The sequence below is a fragment of the Saccopteryx bilineata genome, chromosome X (assembly GCF_036850765.1).
Source record: "Saccopteryx bilineata isolate mSacBil1 chromosome X, mSacBil1_pri_phased_curated, whole genome shotgun sequence".
NCBI lineage: Eukaryota > Metazoa > Chordata > Mammalia > Chiroptera > Emballonuridae > Saccopteryx > Saccopteryx bilineata.
This window is the reverse complement of record NC_089502.1, coordinates 104,174,904-104,194,028: the sequence shown is the minus strand read 5'-3', so window position 1 is coordinate 104,194,028 and position 19,125 is coordinate 104,174,904. Positions and strand designations below refer to the sequence as shown.

Here is a 19,125-nt window from a genome sequence, read left to right as displayed (position 1 = left end):
TGGCCACAACCCACGCAGTGGGCCACTGCTGACAGTGTCCAACCCAGCTCCTCCGTTTGGGAACATAGGCACCCATGCCTGAAGTGCCAGGTGGATCCACTCGCACACTGTCCATGCTCGCTGACCAGGACACAGGGAGTAAACAAAGCCCAAAGCCACTCTGGTATGAGTCTCCACAAGCAACCCCCTCCTCCACCTCTGCCAGGGTTTGCTGATGGCATTAGGTCTGTGTTGGTGAACTCAAGCAGAGCTGCAGGCACACTCTTTCCTTGGCTTGAACATCTCTGTCCTAGCCAGCTTCTTCTCTCTTCCCTCACCTACCCTTCCTCTCAGTTCCAAGTGAAAGCAGCCCTTCCTCAGATCAGTGAGGAAAGTGAAATACTCTGTCCTCTGTCTTAAATCCTTCAGAGTGGATTATATATTCAGCTACCTTTTTGCCCAATCATACCTTTGTTTGATGTAGGTGTATTTCAAATGATCCTGGGATTGTTTTTCTGTCTCTAGTTTTTGAACTTGTTAAAATTTCAGGGAGAGGTATCGGGAGCACCCCTCACAGTGCCATTTCTCTGATGTCACAAAAAATGTACTTTCTCAACTTTAAACTTAACCTAAGCTTAACATTATGTATTTTTCATTTAATCATCACCTGATTTTTCCTTTTTGGCTGCACTTTCAGCACTTTCACTTGCACGATTTTTGAATAAAAATCTATCCAAAGAGGTTTACTTTTGCCTGTCTTTTAAAATGTTACGGAAATGTGACAAACAAGTGTCATTAAAAAGTGCTGAAGCGGCCCTGGCCGGTTTGCTCAGTGGTAGAGCGTCGGCCTGGGGTGCAGAGGTCCTGGGTTCGATTCCCAGCCAGGGCACACAGGAGAAGCACCCATCTGCTTCTCCACTCCTCCCCCTCTCCTTCCTCTCTGTCTCTCTCTTCCCCTCCCGCAGCCAAGGCTCCATTGGAGCAAAGATGGCCCGGGCGCTGGGGATGGCTCCTTGGCCTCTGCCCCAGGTGCTAGAGTGGCTCTGGTCACAACAGAGTGATGCCCCGGTGGGGCAGAGCATCGCCCCCTGGTGGGCAGAGCGTTGCCCCCTGGTGGGTGTGCTGGGTGGATCCCGGTCAGGTGCATGCGGGAGTCTGACTGTCTCTCCCAGTTTCCAGCTTCAGAAAAATACAAAAAAAAAAAAAAAAGTGCTGAAGCAAGACCCGTTAAGACTTTTTCTGGGTGTTTCTTTCAATGAAACTTGAAAGCTTCTCTCACATTGCCAGAATGTCTTTGATTTCACTTGTAGAAATCACTTCCTTCGACTCTACCTCCTCCTCATTACTAATCTCTTGCAGAAGCTCCATATGTTGCATCATCTGTAGCTCCTTCAACTCCTCAGTTGAGAGTTCCTCCTCATGTTTCTCAACGAGCTCGTTTACATCACCCTCATCTACCCCCAGACCCATCGACTTTCCGAGGGACACAATCTCCTCCAATGCTTCTACCTCAGTCTTGGTCTCTGGTTTGAATCCTTTGAAGTCCCTGTCTGCAACATCAGGCCATAGCTTTTTCCATGTTGAGTTCAAGTTTCTTCTTGTAACCTCTTGCCATGCCAAGTCAATAATGTGTAAACATGTTATGATGTTGTAGTGATCTTTCCAAAACTCTATAAGGGTTAGATTTGTATTCTCACTTACCTCAAAGCAGTGACAGAACAAGTGCTTTGTGTAAAGCTTTGCAAAGTTGGAAATGACCTGCTGATCCATAGGTTGCAAGACTGAAGTCATGTTGGGTGGGAGGTAGAGGACTTTCATGAATTTGAACTCATTGAGAATGTCATCTTCAAGACCAGGTGGGTGGGCTGGAGCATTTTCAAGGGTTAGTAATGCTTTCATTGAGAGTTTATTTTCTGGAAGATATTTCTTTACTGCAGGACCAAAGATGAGATTTACCCATTTAATTAAAAACTGCTGCGTAACCCATGCCCTAGTATTGGTGCACCACATAACCTGCAGTTTTTCTTTAAGAATCTTGTGAGTCTTAAAGGCTCAAGGGTTTTCGGAATGATACACGAGCAGTGGCTTTACTTTACAGTCACTGCTAGCATTTGCACACAATGCAAGAGTCAGACGGTCCTTCATGGGTTTATTGCCTGGCAGCATCTTCTCCTCTGTGGTGATGAAAGTCCTCTGGGGCATTTTTTTCCAAAACAATCCTGTTTTGTCACAGTTGAACACTTGTTGGGGGATATAGCCTTCCTTTGTGATAAGTGCAGCAAAATGTGTGATGTACTCCTCAGCTGCCTTAACGTCAACACTTGCAGCTTCACCATGCCTCACCACTGAGTGGATGCCAGATCTCTTCTTAAAATCCTCAAACCAGCTGTGACTTGCCTTAAACGTATCTCTGCTGCCTCTTTTAAGATTGATGGTTCTTTCTTTTTCAAGTCACCGTAAATAATACGTGCCTTTTCACATATTACAGTCTCCGTCACTTTATCTCTTGCCAACTCTTTCTCTTTCACCCACACCAGCAGAAGTTTTTCCATTTCTTAATGGATATTTGTCCTTAATTGGTCAGAATTATAGTTTCTTTTGCTGGATTTGCACTTTTGATGGCATCCTTTTGTTTAAAGATGGTTCAAATTGTAGATGTATTGTGGTCGTACAGCCTTGCCAGTTCAATCACTCGTACACCACACTCCTGTTTTTCTATTGTTTTTTGCTTTACTTCTATCAACATCATTCTCTTCTTCTTCTCACTGCTGTCCTTTACACTCACTTTCTTTGGCCCCATGATAGCACACAAAAAAAGTTAGTAAAAAATGCAAAAATGATGCGAGAACAAGTACAGCGCACATGATTCGACTTGGTTCTGCGTGTAACACGTGAAAAAGAATTAGATGCTGGAGTTGTGCTGCCGATAATGGACCCATGTGCCAACACACCAACTACAAGCAGCTTCCCAAGTCACAACTCGTATCTCAAAATTTCGCTCGGATCTTGAACAAAAATATGGGCCGAGTCGCAGCTCGTATCTTAAAAATTCATATGTTGGTCTGCTCGTATCTCAAAGTACCAGTATAAAACAAAAACATACAAAAAAACTCCAGAAAATAACAAGTGTTGGTGAAATTATGAAGAAATTGGAACCCATGTGTGCTGCTGGTAGAACTGTAAGCACAGCCACTATGAGAAATTGTTTGGATGTTTTTCAATGATATAAAGGTAGAATTACCATATGACCCAAGAATCCCACTTCTGGATAAATACTCAATAGAATTGGAAGCAGAACCTGTGAAAGAAATTTGTACAACAGTGTTAATACCAAAATTATTCATAATAACCAAAAGGTATAAATGAGCCAATATCTACTGACAGATGAATGGATAAACAAAAAGTGGTGTGTACACTAAATGAATATTTTGATGATTAATTTTATGTGTCAACTTGACTGGCCATGGTGGGCTCAGATTAAACATGATTTCTGGACATGTTTTTGGAGGTGTTTACAGAATACATTAGCATTTGACCAGTTTACTCAGTAGATTCCTCTCCCTAACATGAATTGACATCACCCAATTCATGGGAGACCTGAATAGAACAAAAGGTAAAGAAAGGAGAAATTTACCTTTTCTTTCTGGTGACTACTTGAGCAGGGACATCTCATCTCATCCTCTACTGACCTCAGACAGGAATTTACACCATTGGCTCCACTGGTTCTCATCAAGTCAGACTCAGACTTAATTATGCCACCAGGTTTCTTGGATCTCCAGCTTTCAGATGGCAGATCGTGAGACTTCTCAATTCTTCATAATCTGTCTCTCTCTCTCATTCTGACAGATGTTTCAAAATAGATGAACCTTGAAGACATTATGGTAAGCAGAATAATCCAGACACAAAAAAGACAAATATGGAATGATTCCATTTATGTGAGGTGCCTGGAGTAGTCAAATTCATAGACAGAAAATATAATAGTACTTGACAGGGTTGGAGGAAGGGAAGAATGGAGATTTATTATTTACTGGATACAGAGTTTCAGTTTAAGACCTTGGAAGAGCTCTGGAGATAGATTGTCAGGATGGTTGCACAATAATGCAAATGTACATAATAACATTGAACTATGTATCTAAAAATTATTAATATGGTAAATTTTTGTAACAAATATTTTACAATAAAAATTTAACACTGTGAACCATTTAATGAAACAAACAAATTTCTCTAGTCTCAGTCCTGGAAATCTAATTCAGTAAATGTGGATAATAATCTAGATAATTTCTTGACCAGTGGTGACACAGTGGATAGAAAACATTGACCTGGGACAGTGAGGTCCCAGGTTCAAAACTCTGAGCTTGCCAGCTTGAGCATGGGCTCATCTGGTTTGAGCACAGGTTTGCCAGCTTGAGCACATGGTCACCAGCTTAAGCATGGAATCATCAACATGATCCCAAGGTTGCTGGCTTGAACCCCAAGTCGCTGGCATGAGGAGGAAGTCACTGGCTCAGCTTGAGCCCCTCAGTCAAGGCACTATGAGAAACAATCAATGAACAACCAAAGTGAAACAACTACAAGTTGATGCTTCGCGTCTTTCTCCTTTTCTGTCTCTCTCTTTCTCTCTCAAGAAAAATAAATAAATAAAAATAATCTAGATAGCTAATTCCTACCTCACAGGGTGGAAGGGATTACATGATGTACCTTGTGCTCAGGCCTTGGAACGCAGGAACACTTACATCCTGAGGATCGGATCATAGAAATGAGATGACTTGTCAGTGATCCAAGTGTTTCAGTGTTGGAGCTTAGATGTCTCTGCTTGCCCAGCACCTTCCCTTTGTGTCACGCTGCCTCATGTCATCACAAGCAACGTGTGCTCAGTGAAGGCTGTGCTCAAGGAGAGCACACACCAGGGTGTGTTTTCAAAAGGAAGCTGGCTCTGAGCAGAATCCTTAGGGCCCATTGGAGAACAATAGGTTGAGTCCCTTAACTCCAAATTCTGTAGCCTTCATCTAGGGAGTTGAAGAATACTCCATGACAGTATCTACTTTTAATTGGATACTTCACACTGGAATTTGCACACCAAGGACACAAACATGAGTCAAATCTTTATCCTGCCTTTGAGGATATTGCTTTTTAGTCAGGGAGGCAATTCATAAAACTACCATTAACCATACAGTGCCAGTGTGATCAGTGTTCTGACAGGAGCATGGAAAAAAGAGGGCCATCTAGCTTAGGTAGAGGTCCAGGGAAGGCATTCTCTAGTCTAGGAGGTGACACCTGGCTGAGTCTTGAAGGACTGGTAGGAATTAGCCAGTTGAATAAATAGGAGGAATTTTTAGATAGTGAGAATGGTATGCAGAAAGACCTAAAGGCAAGAAACAGAAAAGCAATTCAGAAATACTAAAACATAAGGATGCCTGGGGTGAGCATGAGCAACAGGAAATAAAGCTGGAGAGTTCGTCACAAAACAGATTTGAAGAGGGTCTTAAGAGCCTGGCTATAGAGTCCAGTTTATCTCATGGGACAGTGTGGTTCCTAAACTGGTTGCATATCAGAAACACATGGAACATTCTGAACCCAACCTCTAAAAGTTCAGTTTCAGTAACTCTGTGGTGGGGCCTCAGAATCTTGAGTGCTTATGAAGGTTAGCACATGACTTTAGTGTGTAGCCATGCTAGAGCTGCAACATGAAGGCAGTAGGGGAACCATAGAGTAGTTTTAAGTAGGGGAGACTCTGGGTCAGTTGTGAATTTAGCAACCCCCTTTCTGGCCAGTCAGTGTGGAGTGGATCAGGTTAGAAGTACATGCTATATCAGGGGTCCCCAAACTTTTTACACAGGGGGCCAGTTCACTGTCCCTCAGACCGTTGGAGGGCCAGACTATAAAAAAAACAACTATGAACAAATCCCTATGCACACTGCACATATCTTATTTTAAAGTAAAAAAACAAAATGGGAACAAATACAATATTTAAAATAAAGAACAAGTAAATTTAAATCAACAAACTGACCAGTATTTCAATGGGAACTATGCTCCTCTCACTGATCACCAATGAAAGAGGTGCCCCTTCCAGAAGTGCGGCGGGGGCCGGATAAATGGCCTCAGGGGGCCGCATGCGGCCCGCGGGCCATAGTTTGGGGACCCCTGTGCTATATGCTCCCATGCTCTCACAATGTATTACATTTGCTTATTTTTTTCTCTCTGAATAACTGTAAGCATAAGGGTGGGCCCAGAGTTATGTTGCTACTGGTAATTTCCCAGCAAAAAAGCAGAGGATTGACCCAAAACAGGCACCCAATAAATAGTTTTTGAAAAAAATGAATGCATAAATGAATGCACTTTCAAGGGAGATGATGGAGACAAGGAGAATATTTAGGAAACTATTGAAAATACCAGGAAAAGTATTAAGGAAGGAGTGATGTCAGCAAACTGGCAGATTAAGAGGTCCCAATGCTCCACCCTCCCATAAAACAACAAAAACAATGAATGAAGTACTGCATTCTGACAAAAATAGCTCTGGAAGAGCTCTGGAATACAATAACAGTGCTGTAGATACATTGTGGAGCACAAAAACCAAGAACAGCTGCATAGAAAAGCCAAGGAAGCACTTGGCCTATGTTATCCCATCCCCCTATCTACCACAGCTTAATGCCAAGAGGGATCTCCCTAGTGCAAACTCACCCAGCAAGGGGGAAAAAAGCATGAGGGTCCCAACCCTCTTTCCATCACCACTGACGCCTGCACAATCTTTATCAGTGCTGACCCCAGTTGACACAGCTTCCTGGAGTCCATGCCACTATACTTCCCCACAGATGAAGGGAGCCACCACTGTACCTCCCCAGAAGTAATTGCCAAAGATTCACCCCACTGGAGACATCCCCAGGCTAGAGTCTCTACAGCATTCTGTTGCTTCCCAGAACTAAAGTTAATATTCTCATTCTTCACCCTATGCATACCCCAAAATGCAGGTCCATGGCCACTCAGTAAATGCCCATGCCTCAACACTGATACCACCTTAAATATGAGTGTGTCTGTGTCTCCATCCCAAGCACTGTGGTCATTTTGCTTGCCATCAAGCTCTGGACCTCAACTTCATGGAGCTCCACATGTGCCTGGACGTCCACCACCACCACGAGAACACACACATTCTGGATTCCGGTGCTGTTGCTGCTACTTGTACACCCATATACCAAACCCACTGCCAGGAGGAATCTCTTATGCCATAACTTCCTCCTGCAGGGGAAAAGAAGGACACAAGGACTACAAAAAACTTTGTTACTGAGGGCTGTAACAGCACTCAGTGCCACCATTGACATCTGCAGTTTTGGCTGTAGATGACCCCCATAGTCTTCATTGATGCTGACCCAGAACCACTATGCCCCCTAGGAGCCAGAACTTCCACTATCAATCCAGCCATTGCCCTCATACCCACCAATAGGTAAAAGCCTTTTCAAACCCAGTCTTTAAGGTCCAAAGGTGATGACTGCTCCCTCAAATGTGCAGGCATTGGTACAAGGCTACAGGAAACAAACAAAAATCAAGGAAACATGACACCCAAAGGAATACAAGAAGTTTCCAGGAACTAACTCCAAAGAAAGAGAGACCTACAAATTGAATGATAAATAATTCAAAAGAATTGTTTTAAGGAAACTCAGCAAACTACAAGAGAACACAGATAGACTACAAGACAACAGAGAGAAACCACTCAATGAAATCAGAAAAACTGATTTAGTGAAAATTCTCCAAATCTTGGGAGAGAAATGGATATTCAGATTTGTGACATTCAAAGACCCCCAAACACAATCAGCCAAGACTACACCAAGACACATTATAATCAAATTGTCAAATGTCAAGGACAAAAGAGAAATTTGAAAGCAACAAGAGAAAAGCCAATCATCATACATAACTCCCCACGTCCATCATGATTCTGTCAGTGGATTTTTCAGTATAAACTTCCCAGGGCAAGAGAAAGTGGAATGATATATTCAAAGTATTGAAAGTAAAAAATAGGCAAACAAGAAAACTGGCAAAATTATTTGTTAAAAAAAAAAGAGATAAAGTCTTTTCCAGACCAATAAAAACTGAGGCAATTTATCATCACTGGACCTGTCTCAAATGCTTAAGGGACTTCTTCAATTTGAAATTAAAATATGCTAAATATCAAAGTGAAAGCATACGCCTCACTTGTTAGGTAAATATATAGATCTATACAGATTGATATAATACTGTAAAAGTGGTACATAAATTATTTTTATAATATAAAAGTTACTAAATAAAAATGTGTTAATTGATACTCAGTATAAAAAGAAGCAAGCTCTGTACAAAAACACAAAATGTGTGTGGGAGGGAGTAAAAGTATATGTATGTTTTGTATATGATTGGAGTTAAGTTATCAACCTAAACGGTTTTAACTACAAAATATTTTTTTTACAATTCTTAAGTGCATCACAAATAAAAGATAAATATACAAAAGATAAAAATAAAAAAAGAAACAAAGAAAATCAGTACAAAAAAATCCCATCAAAATAAAAAGCAAGACAACAAGAGAGGAACAAAACTTCAAGACAGAAAAAAATTAACAAAACGGCAATAGAAGTCCTCACTTATCAATAATTACTTTAAATGTAAATATATTAAGCTTATCAATCAAAAGGCATGAAGTGGCTAATAATATGTAAGAGACTTACTTAAGATTAATAGTAGAGGGTTTCTTTCTCAGAAAGGTTGTATAGAAGGTAGACTTCTTCAGTCTTTCTAGGTCTGAAAATATTTTTATTCCATTCTCTCATTTGGTTCTAAAGTTTGAAGACATTGTTCTACATTCTTCTAGCATCCAGTATTTGTAATTTTGATGAGCAATCTGAGTTTCATTGCTTTATTAATAAGTTTCCCCATCTATTTTTCTCCTTTTCTGTGGGAGCCCAATGATATAAAGTTCAGATGTTTTGTTATAGTCTCTCAGGTCTCTGAGCCACACATCTTTATTTTGTTTATACATATTGCCCGTCTGTTTTGGCTCTGTTATCTAGGGGTAATTTCTATTATTTGATCTTCAGGTTAACTGATTTTTTCATCTGTCTTCTCCATTTTACTGTAAAGCCTAATCACTGAGGTTTTTATATTGGTTATTGTATTTTCAGTTCTAAAATTTCAGTTTGGTTCTTCTTTATATCTTCTATTTCTTTGCTGTAAGTGTCCTTTTTTTCATTTGTTTAAAGCACATTTCTAATTATCTATTGAAGCATTTTTATGCTGGCTCTTTAAACTCTTGTCAGATAATTTAAACACTTCTATCATCTCACTGTTGAAGTCTACTGAGTATCATTTTTCATTCAAGTTGAGTTTTGTTGGGGTTTTTTTTGTTTTTTGTTTTGGTCCCTGGTATGATGAGTGATTTTCTACTAAAAATTAGGTATTTGGGATATTGTCTTATGTGAATCTGGATCTTATTTAAATACTCTGTTTTACTTGCCTTCTCAGTGCTCTACCAGTGCAAGAGGGAATTCCTTACTTCCTGGTGGGCATGGAAGTCAAGGATCCCCACTCAGTCTCTGTTGACACCCTGTGGGGAGGGTTTTCTCATTACCACTGGGTGAGTATAGGAGTTTCAGCTCCCTACTTAACCTTCTCTAACACCACCGCAGCCAGAAGGTAGAAGATTGATTGATTCTTTACAGCCAGTGGGGTGAAAGTCTGAGATCCTCACTTGGCCTTTGCTAGTGGAGCCACAGTTTTTTCTGAGTGGGTTGGCTGGAGTAGTTATTATCTAATTGCCACCTTCTCCAGCATCAAGTTCATTTGAGGTGAGAAGCAAACCAAGAGATCTCACTATAGTACTACTCTTCTGTTGCTGAGTTCTCTAGCTGCTGGTTTACCTTTTACTCTTACATTTCAGTCTTCTTATATTTGCTTTTTATATAATGTTCCTGGATTTTAGCTGTAATTGGTAGAAGGAATAGAGAAAAGTGCTTCTACGTCATTTCTCCCTATTTTTAGTTATTTCAAAAAATTGTAAACTTGGTGTTCTAAAATTTCATATATATGTATATATATATGTGTGTATACACACACACACACACACACACACACACACATTGACTTTGTCATTCATTTGATGGTCATTTGGTAGGTCCCATCATTTTTAAGTCCTTTAACTCTGGAAAATTTTTTTATATTATTTTTTCAATATATTCCCTCCTCCAATTTCTTTGTTCTCTCTTTCTGGAACTCCTTAAAGTTGGATGTTAGACCTTCTGAATTGATCTTATAAAAGGTAAATAACTATAAAGCTTTTATCATTTCCTATTTTCCATCTCTCTCTTTCTCCCTTGCTTTCTCTGTCTCCCACTTCCCTCTTTTTAACTCTCTTCCTTTCTTTTTTTGTGTGTATGTTTTTTTTTCTGTAAAAAAATTAACTTTTCCATCTAGCCTTCCTATTTTCTTTTCTTTTGGCAATCACACATATAATTTTCAAGTATTCATCATTGGTTTTTGTATTTATTATACTATACTTCTTGTTATTATTTTGGAGTATACTCTTTCTACTTAAAAAAAAACTTTGCTGAAAAACACTATTCCATGTTATGCTGGCAGCAGTCTTATACATCTCACACTTATAGCATCTCTTGATTGCATCATTTCCTTTTGTGTTTGATTTAATCTTGTATTGTTTTGCACAGTAACTTGTTGTATAGGCTAGGAGTTAGAAGCTATACCATAGCTTAGGTGTGTGATAGGCTGCATCATCTAAGTTTATGTAAATGCACTCTATGATCTCACAGTGACAAAATTGCTTAATGAGTCTTTTCTCAGAATGAATACCCATCTGGTAAAAGCCAGTCTGAACAATTTCACAAACCTTGTCACAGTAATGACTGTATTAGGAATGATCCAATAACATTGAGGCTTAAGATTATTTTTCCAGTTTTTGAGGAAAAGAATTGACCTGTCTTTCCTTGGATATCAACAAAGAAGTATGTAGCCTTATTGGTGTGGTTAGTCAGCTATTGAACATACAATAGGCCTATATAAGGATGAAACTGACAACTGGAGAATCACAGAGAAATTAAATCATATTTCTGATCATGCTATGCCTAAAGTTTGACCTGCCTTTGAATTTCTCAGCTAAGTGAGCCAGTAAATTACATTTATTATCTATGCCAGTTTGAATTAGAATTTCTGTAACTTGCACTCAAAAGCATTCTAATTTATAAATTTGACTGTTTCCCTTTGGAGAGGGAAAGAGAGTACTTTTGGTTATATGAGTTATATTTATACTACATTAGGTGAAAGCATTTTTTAAATTTAAAAATGAAAATATGGGTGTATGTGCATGTAGGACAATCAAACAAGTGAACCCTTAGCATCTAAATTTTCATCCTTTTTAGGAAAATTTCCTCCTCCTTCTCCTCAGTGTGAATATTGTCAAGAGGCAAGACCCCACTTCCTACTATGGAAATGTAAGATGGTCAGAAAATTCCTTTCCTTGCCCACCATGCAGGAAAAGCTGGACACTCTGTCCATGGCTTGAATCTGGAATTAGCAACACAAAGGAGACAAGAATATATAAAATTAACAGAAGGATGATAAATTAGGAGAATATAGTTGCAAATAGTAATTCATAGGAAGGGAGACTTGAATATGTTAAGATTTTCATGTCTGTTAATACAGACATACCTCGGAGACATTGCAGGATTGGTTCCAGACCATAACAACAAAGTAAATATAGCAATAAAGTGAGTCCACACAAGTTTTTTGTTTCCCAGTGTATATGAAAATTATATTTACAATATACTGCAATTAGTTAATGGTATAATAGCATCATGTCTACAGAAATGTATATATCTTAACTTAAAAATACTTTATTGCTAAAAATATTAATCATCACTCGAGCCTTCAGCCAGTCATGATTTTGCTGGTGAAGGGTCTTACTTTCAATTTTTTAAAAACCTAATACCTATGAAACTTAATAAAATGAAATATGCCAGTAATTAGAGAAATGAAAATTGAAATGACAGGGATAAATCATCACAAGAATGATAACCAGTAGAACATCAAATATTATCAAGTGTTGATGAGGTTGTGAGGGAGAGGAAAAACATAGGTGAGAATGTAAACTGGTATATGTATTCCAGAGAGTAATTTGGCTGTACCTACTGAAATTAATGTGTATAATTCACAACCCAGCAATTGTGTTCTGGGTACCTATTCCAGAGAAATTCTTACACAAGTCCTTAAGGAAGTATAGTTCAGATTGTTTGTTCTAGCATTGTTTATGATAGTAAATAATTAATTGTAAGCAACCCAGTTGTCCATCACCATGTGACTGGATAAGCAAACTGTGGTGTATTCATAGTATGGAAAATGTAAAACAATAAAGAGAAGTGAGCCAAATTTACTATAGCCATATAGGTCTTTAAAACCTAGTATTGACAATTTGAGGAGACAAAGATGGCGATGGAGTAAGCGGATGTACCAACTTCCACCTCACCTCATGCATTAGCATGGTACATTTGCTATAATTAATGAGTGGATATTGGTATACTATTTTTAACTAAAGTCCACAGTTTATGTTAGGGTTCATTCTGTAGAGTAGCTTCCACGGGTTTTGACAAATGTATAATGACATGTGCTTACCATTTCAGTATCAAACAGAATATTTTTGCTACCCTAAAAATTACCTTTGCTCCACCTTTCTGCCCCCTCCAAAAACCTTGTCAACAACCAATCTCTTATTGTGTCCATAGTTCGAGCCTTTTTAATTGTGGTAGAATACATACAACATGATATTTACCACTTTAACCATTTTAAGTGTACAGTTCAGTAGTGTTAAGTATATTAACATTATTGTAAAACCAATCTACAAAAATTTTTCATTGTGCAAAACTGATAATCTGTACCCATTAAGCAACAACTCCCATCCCCCTGACAATGGCTTTTCTTTTCTGTCTGTTTGAATTAGACTCTTCAAGGTATTTCATATAAGTAGAATCATACAGCATTTGTCTTTTTTGTGACAAGCTTATTTCACTTAACATAATGTCCTCAGGGTTCATCATTTTGTAGTAAGAATTTTTTTCCTTTTTAAGATTAAGTAATATTCTATTGTATGTATGTACTATATTTTGTCATCTGTTGTTGGACACTAGTACTGCTTCCACCTCTTGGCTATTGTGATTAATGCTGTTATGAGCATGGTAAAATACCTCTTCAGACCCTGCTTTTATGGGTCTTAAGGAACCCTGGCCTTTTGCTGACCTTCCTGCATGTCCAGTGTAGGTAAAAGCCAGCCTAGGTGTGTGGCTTGGTATTTTCATGTGCGTCGGGGCTCAGCAGAGACAGCCACAAACTCTGGATTGCTTGTAGCTCCAAGAAGGTTGCTGAGGGCCACTCACAGGCAATGTTCCCCACTGGTCTGCCCCGAGTTCCTGCCAGGGAGACCCAGGACTGGAATATCCAGAGGCCAGCTCCAAAGAGCATTGGTTCAGAACCTAACAACACTTGCTGGAGGCGTGTCTTAAGGAAGAGCTCACCGGATACTGGGCCCAGCTGAGGCGAGTTCCACATTCTGTGATCAGCACTGATATGGTGGTTCACACACATTGGACAGGATGGAGCTTCACAGTCAGTGGGGCTGAGTTCTGGATATCCTGCCCCACTGGGCTAGGTTCCACAGGAGGAAGGGAGAGAGGCTTGGAGCACAGACATTCAAAGAGTGGGTTTCTGCAAGCTTATTGTTGGGTCCAGTCGAAGGGCTTAGCCACTTTTTACGGGAGGGCGGGTTCAGACACAGGGAAGGACATGCTCAGTCTCCCTCCCTGAGACTAGAAGCTCACCAGTTGGAAGAATTTCTGCAGAGGAGACTGTTGGCCCTGCCCAATCTGAACCTTCTTTTCTGTCTCTTTGAATGTAAAACATTCAAACATTGTGAACCTGTTGCTCACCACACAAGGGAGAAATAGAATTGGAGTATCCAGCAGTGTGTGAGGGATTAGGTTCTAGAGTAGGGGCCACTTTTCCTGTACTGAACTTCTGATCAAAAGACCCCTGAAGTAGGGGATACTACTAGTGTTGTATTCCCAACCTCAGCTGCCCTAATCCACCAAGCTTGCAACCTGTATAGGGGTTGGTTGGGTGAAGCTAGTTTGAGCTGACACTACAATCTTTCTGCAGAAAACTCTGTGGGGAAATCACACAGCTTCAAGAGGAGGAGGAGCAGCTAAAAGTTGAGGCAAATCTTACAAAGCTTGGGGCTTTTTTGGAACTGCTGTTATCTCTAAATGAGAGAAAATTGCTTGCCCCCTCCCACACTACCCAGGCACAGAAAACACAGACACAGTGAACAGAGCAGTAGCTCCAGACAGGTAGCCCATGGCAAGTTATGAATCATAACTGACACCAACCAAAGAAGATCCAGAACCAACACAACCAGTAGTTGGTGGCAGACCGCACCAATGCTTGACTCAATTAAACAAGCAGCATTCCCAAAGTAGATGTCCAGCAGGCATCAGAACACTGTGGAGAATAAATACCCCCAACAGGACAGACACTGCAAAGCATCTAATACACATCATTAAGGTTGACACTTAGAGCCAGCTAGCCTGAAAGAACAACCACACCCACAAAAAGACCAACTGCATTGAACACTCACATAAAACAAGTGAGTGAATACTACCCTGAAGAAGAATTCCTAGAGCAAGAAACTCAGGTGACCAGGAGGTCAGTACCACTGAACATCTTCCTAATAAAGATGCCACAAAAAATTTGAAAGTCATAGCATAGCTACCTAATACACAGACAAAATAGGTAGACAAAAAAATATGACCCAAATTAATCAACAAGAGAAATTCCAGAAAAAAAAACTAAATGAAATAGGAGTAACTAAACTACCAAACACAGAGTTTAAAATAATGGTTATTAGGATGCTTAAGTATCTTAGAGTAAGAATGGATGATCACAATGAGAACATAAACAAAGAGATAGTAAGCATGAAATATAAAATTGAAATTATAAAGAAGAACCAGTCAAAAATGACAAATACAATATCAGAAATGATGACTGCACTAGAAGGAATAAAAAGCAGGCTGGATGAAGTGGAGAATCAAATCAATGATCTAGAGGAAAAGAGAAACATAAACACAGAAGCAGAACAGCAAAATGAAAAGAAGCTCAAAAAGGCTGAGGAAATGAGAAGGAACAATATCTGCATCATAGGGTTTCCTGAAGGAGAAGAAAACAAACAAGGGATGAAGAACTTTTTGAAGAAATCATAGATGAAAATTTCCTAAATTGATGAAGTAAAAAGTCACACAAGTTAAAAACACACAGAGAGTCCCATTAAACATGAACCCAAGGAGGCCTACACCAAGACACATCAGAATTAAAATGTCAAAGTTAAGAGACAAAGAAAGAATACTAAAAGTTGCAAGAGAAAAGCAGTTAATTACCTACAGTGGAGCTCCCATAAGGATGACATCCAATTCTCAACAGAAACACTCTAGGCCAGAAGAAGTGACAAGAACCTACAACCAAGACTACTCTATCCAGCAAAGCTATCATCAGAAATGTTAAAGAGTCTGTTATAAAAAGAGCAAAGGAAAAAAGAAATTGAGAGAAAAAAAGTGTAGGTTTAAAGAATAAAGTGGCAGTAAATAAGTACATATTAATAATAACTTTAATGTAAATGGATTAAATGCCCCAATCAAAAGACATAGGGTAGCTGCATGGATAAGAAAACAGGACCCATATCTATGCTGTCTATAAGAGACCCACTTCAGAACAAAAGATACACATAGACTGAAAGTGAAGGGATGGAAAAAGTATTTCATGCAAATGGAAATTAAAAAAAAAGAAAAAAAAATCTGGTATAACAATACTTGTATCTGACAAAATAGACTTTAAAACAAAGGCTATAGTAAGGTACAAAGAAGGTCACTACATAATGATAAAGGGATTATTCTAATAGGATGATATAACCAGTTTAAATATTTATGCACCTAATATAGGAGTACCTAAGTATATAAAGCAAATTTTGATTGACATAAAAGGAGAGATTGACAGCAAATCTATAATAGTAGGAGATTTTAATACCTCACTGATATCAATGGATAGATCCTCCAGAAAGAAAATTAACAAAGAAACAGCAGCTTTAAATGACACATTACATCAACTGGATTTAATTGACATCTTCAGAACATTTCACCCCAAGCAGCAAAAAACACATTCTTTTCAAGTACTCATGGGACATTTTCGAGGACAGACCACATATTAGGATACAAAACAAGTCTCAATAAATTTAAGAAGATTAAAATCATATCAAGTATCTTCTCTTATCACAATGGCATGAAACTATAAATCAACTACAATAGAAAAACTGAAAAACATTCAAACACTTGGAGGCTAAATAGCATGCTATTAAATAAGAAATGGATTAACAATGAAATCAAGAAGGAAATAAAAAATTTCCTTGAAACAAAAGGAAATGAACAAACAACAACCAAAAATCGATGGGACACAGCAAAGCAGTCCTTAGAGGGAAATTCATAGCATTACAAGCATATCTGTAAAAAGCAAGGAAAAGCTCAAATAAACAACATCAACCTGCACCTAGAAGATCTAGAAAAGGAACAACAAATAAAGCTCAGATGAAGTATAAGGAAGGAAATAATAAAAATCAGAGCAGAAATAAATGACACAGAGGCTATAAAAACAATACAAAAGATCAGTGAAACCAAGATCTGGTTCTTTGAAAAGATAAACAAGATTGATGAACACTTTACCAGACTCATTAAAAGAGAAAGAGAGAGAGAGAGAGAGAGAGAGAGAGAGAGAGAGAGAAAACCTAAATAAATAAAATTATAAATAAAAGTAAAGATACTGACACCACAGAAATACAAAAGATTGTAAGAAAATACTATGAAGATCTATATACCAAATAATTGGACAACCTAGATGAAATGGATAAATTCTGAGAAACATACAATCTTCCAAAACTCAATTTGGAAGAATCAAAAACCTAATCAGACCAATTGCAACAAATGAAATTGAAACAGTTATCAAAAAATTCCAGCAAGCAAAAGTCCTGGACCAGATGACTTCACAGGTGAATTTTATCAAACATGCAAAAAAGAACTAACACCTATCTTTCTCAAACTATTCCAAAAAATTCCAGGGGAAGGAAGACTTCCAAGTTCATTTTATGAGGCAAGCATTAGCCTCATTCCAAAACCAGGTAAAGACACTACAAAGAATGAAAACTATAGGTCAATATCCTTGATGAACATAAATGCTAAAATTGTTAACAAAATATTAGCAAACTAGATCCAGCAATACATTAAAAAGATCATACATTATGATCAAGTGAATGTATTCTGGGGAAGCAAGGCTGGCAGAATATTAACAAATCAATAAACGTGATTCATCACATAAACAAAATGAAGAATAAAAATCACATGATTATATCAATAGATGCAGAAAAAGCATTTGAAAAATTCCAGCACCCATTTAAGATCAAAACTCTCAGCAAAGTGAGAATACAGAGAACATACCTTAACATAATAAAGGCCATCTGTGACAAACTAACAGCCAATATCATACTCAATGGGAAAAAATTGAATGAAATTCCTTTAAGATCAGGAACAAGACAGGCATCCCCCTTTCACCACTCTTATTCAACATAGTTCTCAAAGTCTTAGCCACAGTAATCAGACAAGAAGAAATAAAAGGCATCCAAATTGGAAAGCAAAAGTAAAAGTGTCATTATTTGCTGATGACACGATACTGTCCATAGAAAACACTAAAGTCTCAGTCAAAAACCTACTTGACCTGATAAATAAATTCAGCAAGGTGGCAGAATATAAAATTAGTATTCAGAAATCAGTGGCACTGATTATATACACCAACAATAAACTGTCAGAAAGAGAAATTAAGGAAACAATTCCCTCAACTATTGCAACAACAAAAACAATAAAGTACCTAGGAATAAATTTAACCAAGGAGGTAAAAGGCTTGTACTTGAAAAATTTTAAGACATTGAAAAAAGAAAATCAAGGAAGATACAAACAACTGGAAGCATATAACATGTTCATGGATAAGAAGAATTAACATTATTACAATGTCTGTACTACCCAAATCAATTTATAGATTCAATGCAATTCCTACTAAAATACCAATGGCATATATCACAGATATAGAAGAAATATTCCAAAAGTTCCTATGGAACCAAAAAAGAACCCGGATAGCCTCAGCAATCTTGGAAGGAAAGAAAAGAACAAAGTGGGATGTATCATATTTCCTGATATTAATTTATACTACAAGGCCATTGTAATCAAAAGGGATTGGTACTGGCATAAGAACAGACATACAGATTGATGAAACAGAACAGAGAACTCAGAAATAAACCCATGTCTTTTAGGTCAATTGATATTGACAAAGGAGGCAAGAGTATACAGTGGAGTAAAGACAGTCCCTTTAATAAATGGTGTTGGGAAAATTGGACAAGTACATGCAAAAAAATGAAACTAGACCACCAACTTACACCATTCACAAAAATAAACTCAAAATAGATAAAAGACTTAAATGTAAGTCATGAAACTATAAACATCTTGGAAGAAAACCTAAGCAGTAAAGTCTCTGATATCTCTTGCAACAACATTTTTGCCAATATAGCTCCACAGGCAAGTAAAATAAAAGACAAAACAAGCAAATGGGACTACATCAAATTAAAAAACTTTTGCACAACAAAAGACACCATGAACAAAATAAAACAAGAACCCACACAATGGGAGCACATATTTGCCAATACGTTTGAGAAGGGGTTAATAACCAAAATTTATGAAGAACTTCTAAAACTCAACACCAATAAGGTAAACAATCCAATTAATAAATGGGCAAAGAACTGAATATACAAGACACTTGCCAAAAAGAGCATACAGATGGCCAATAGACATAAGAAAAAATGTTCAACATCCCTAATCATCAGAGAAATGCAGATTAAAACCACAGTGAGATATCACCTCACATTTGTCAGAATGGCTCTCATTAACAAGTCAACAAACAAGTGCTGGTGAGGGTGTGGAAAAAAGAGAACCCACCTACACTGCTGGTAGGAATGCAGACTTGTACAGCCACTGTGGAGAACAGTATGGTGTT

The 19,125-nt window shown here is 38.2% G+C and overlaps 1 non-coding gene across 1 annotated transcript; it reads left to right on the top strand.

Moving 5' to 3' along the window:
- The first annotated feature begins 792 nt into the window (after nt 1–792).
- TRNAP-GGG (transfer RNA proline (anticodon GGG)) lies at nt 793–868 on the top strand. The gene has a single exon. It is a non-coding gene; the product is annotated as a tRNA-Pro (tRNA).
- The last annotated feature ends 18,257 nt before the right edge of the window (nt 869–19,125 follow it).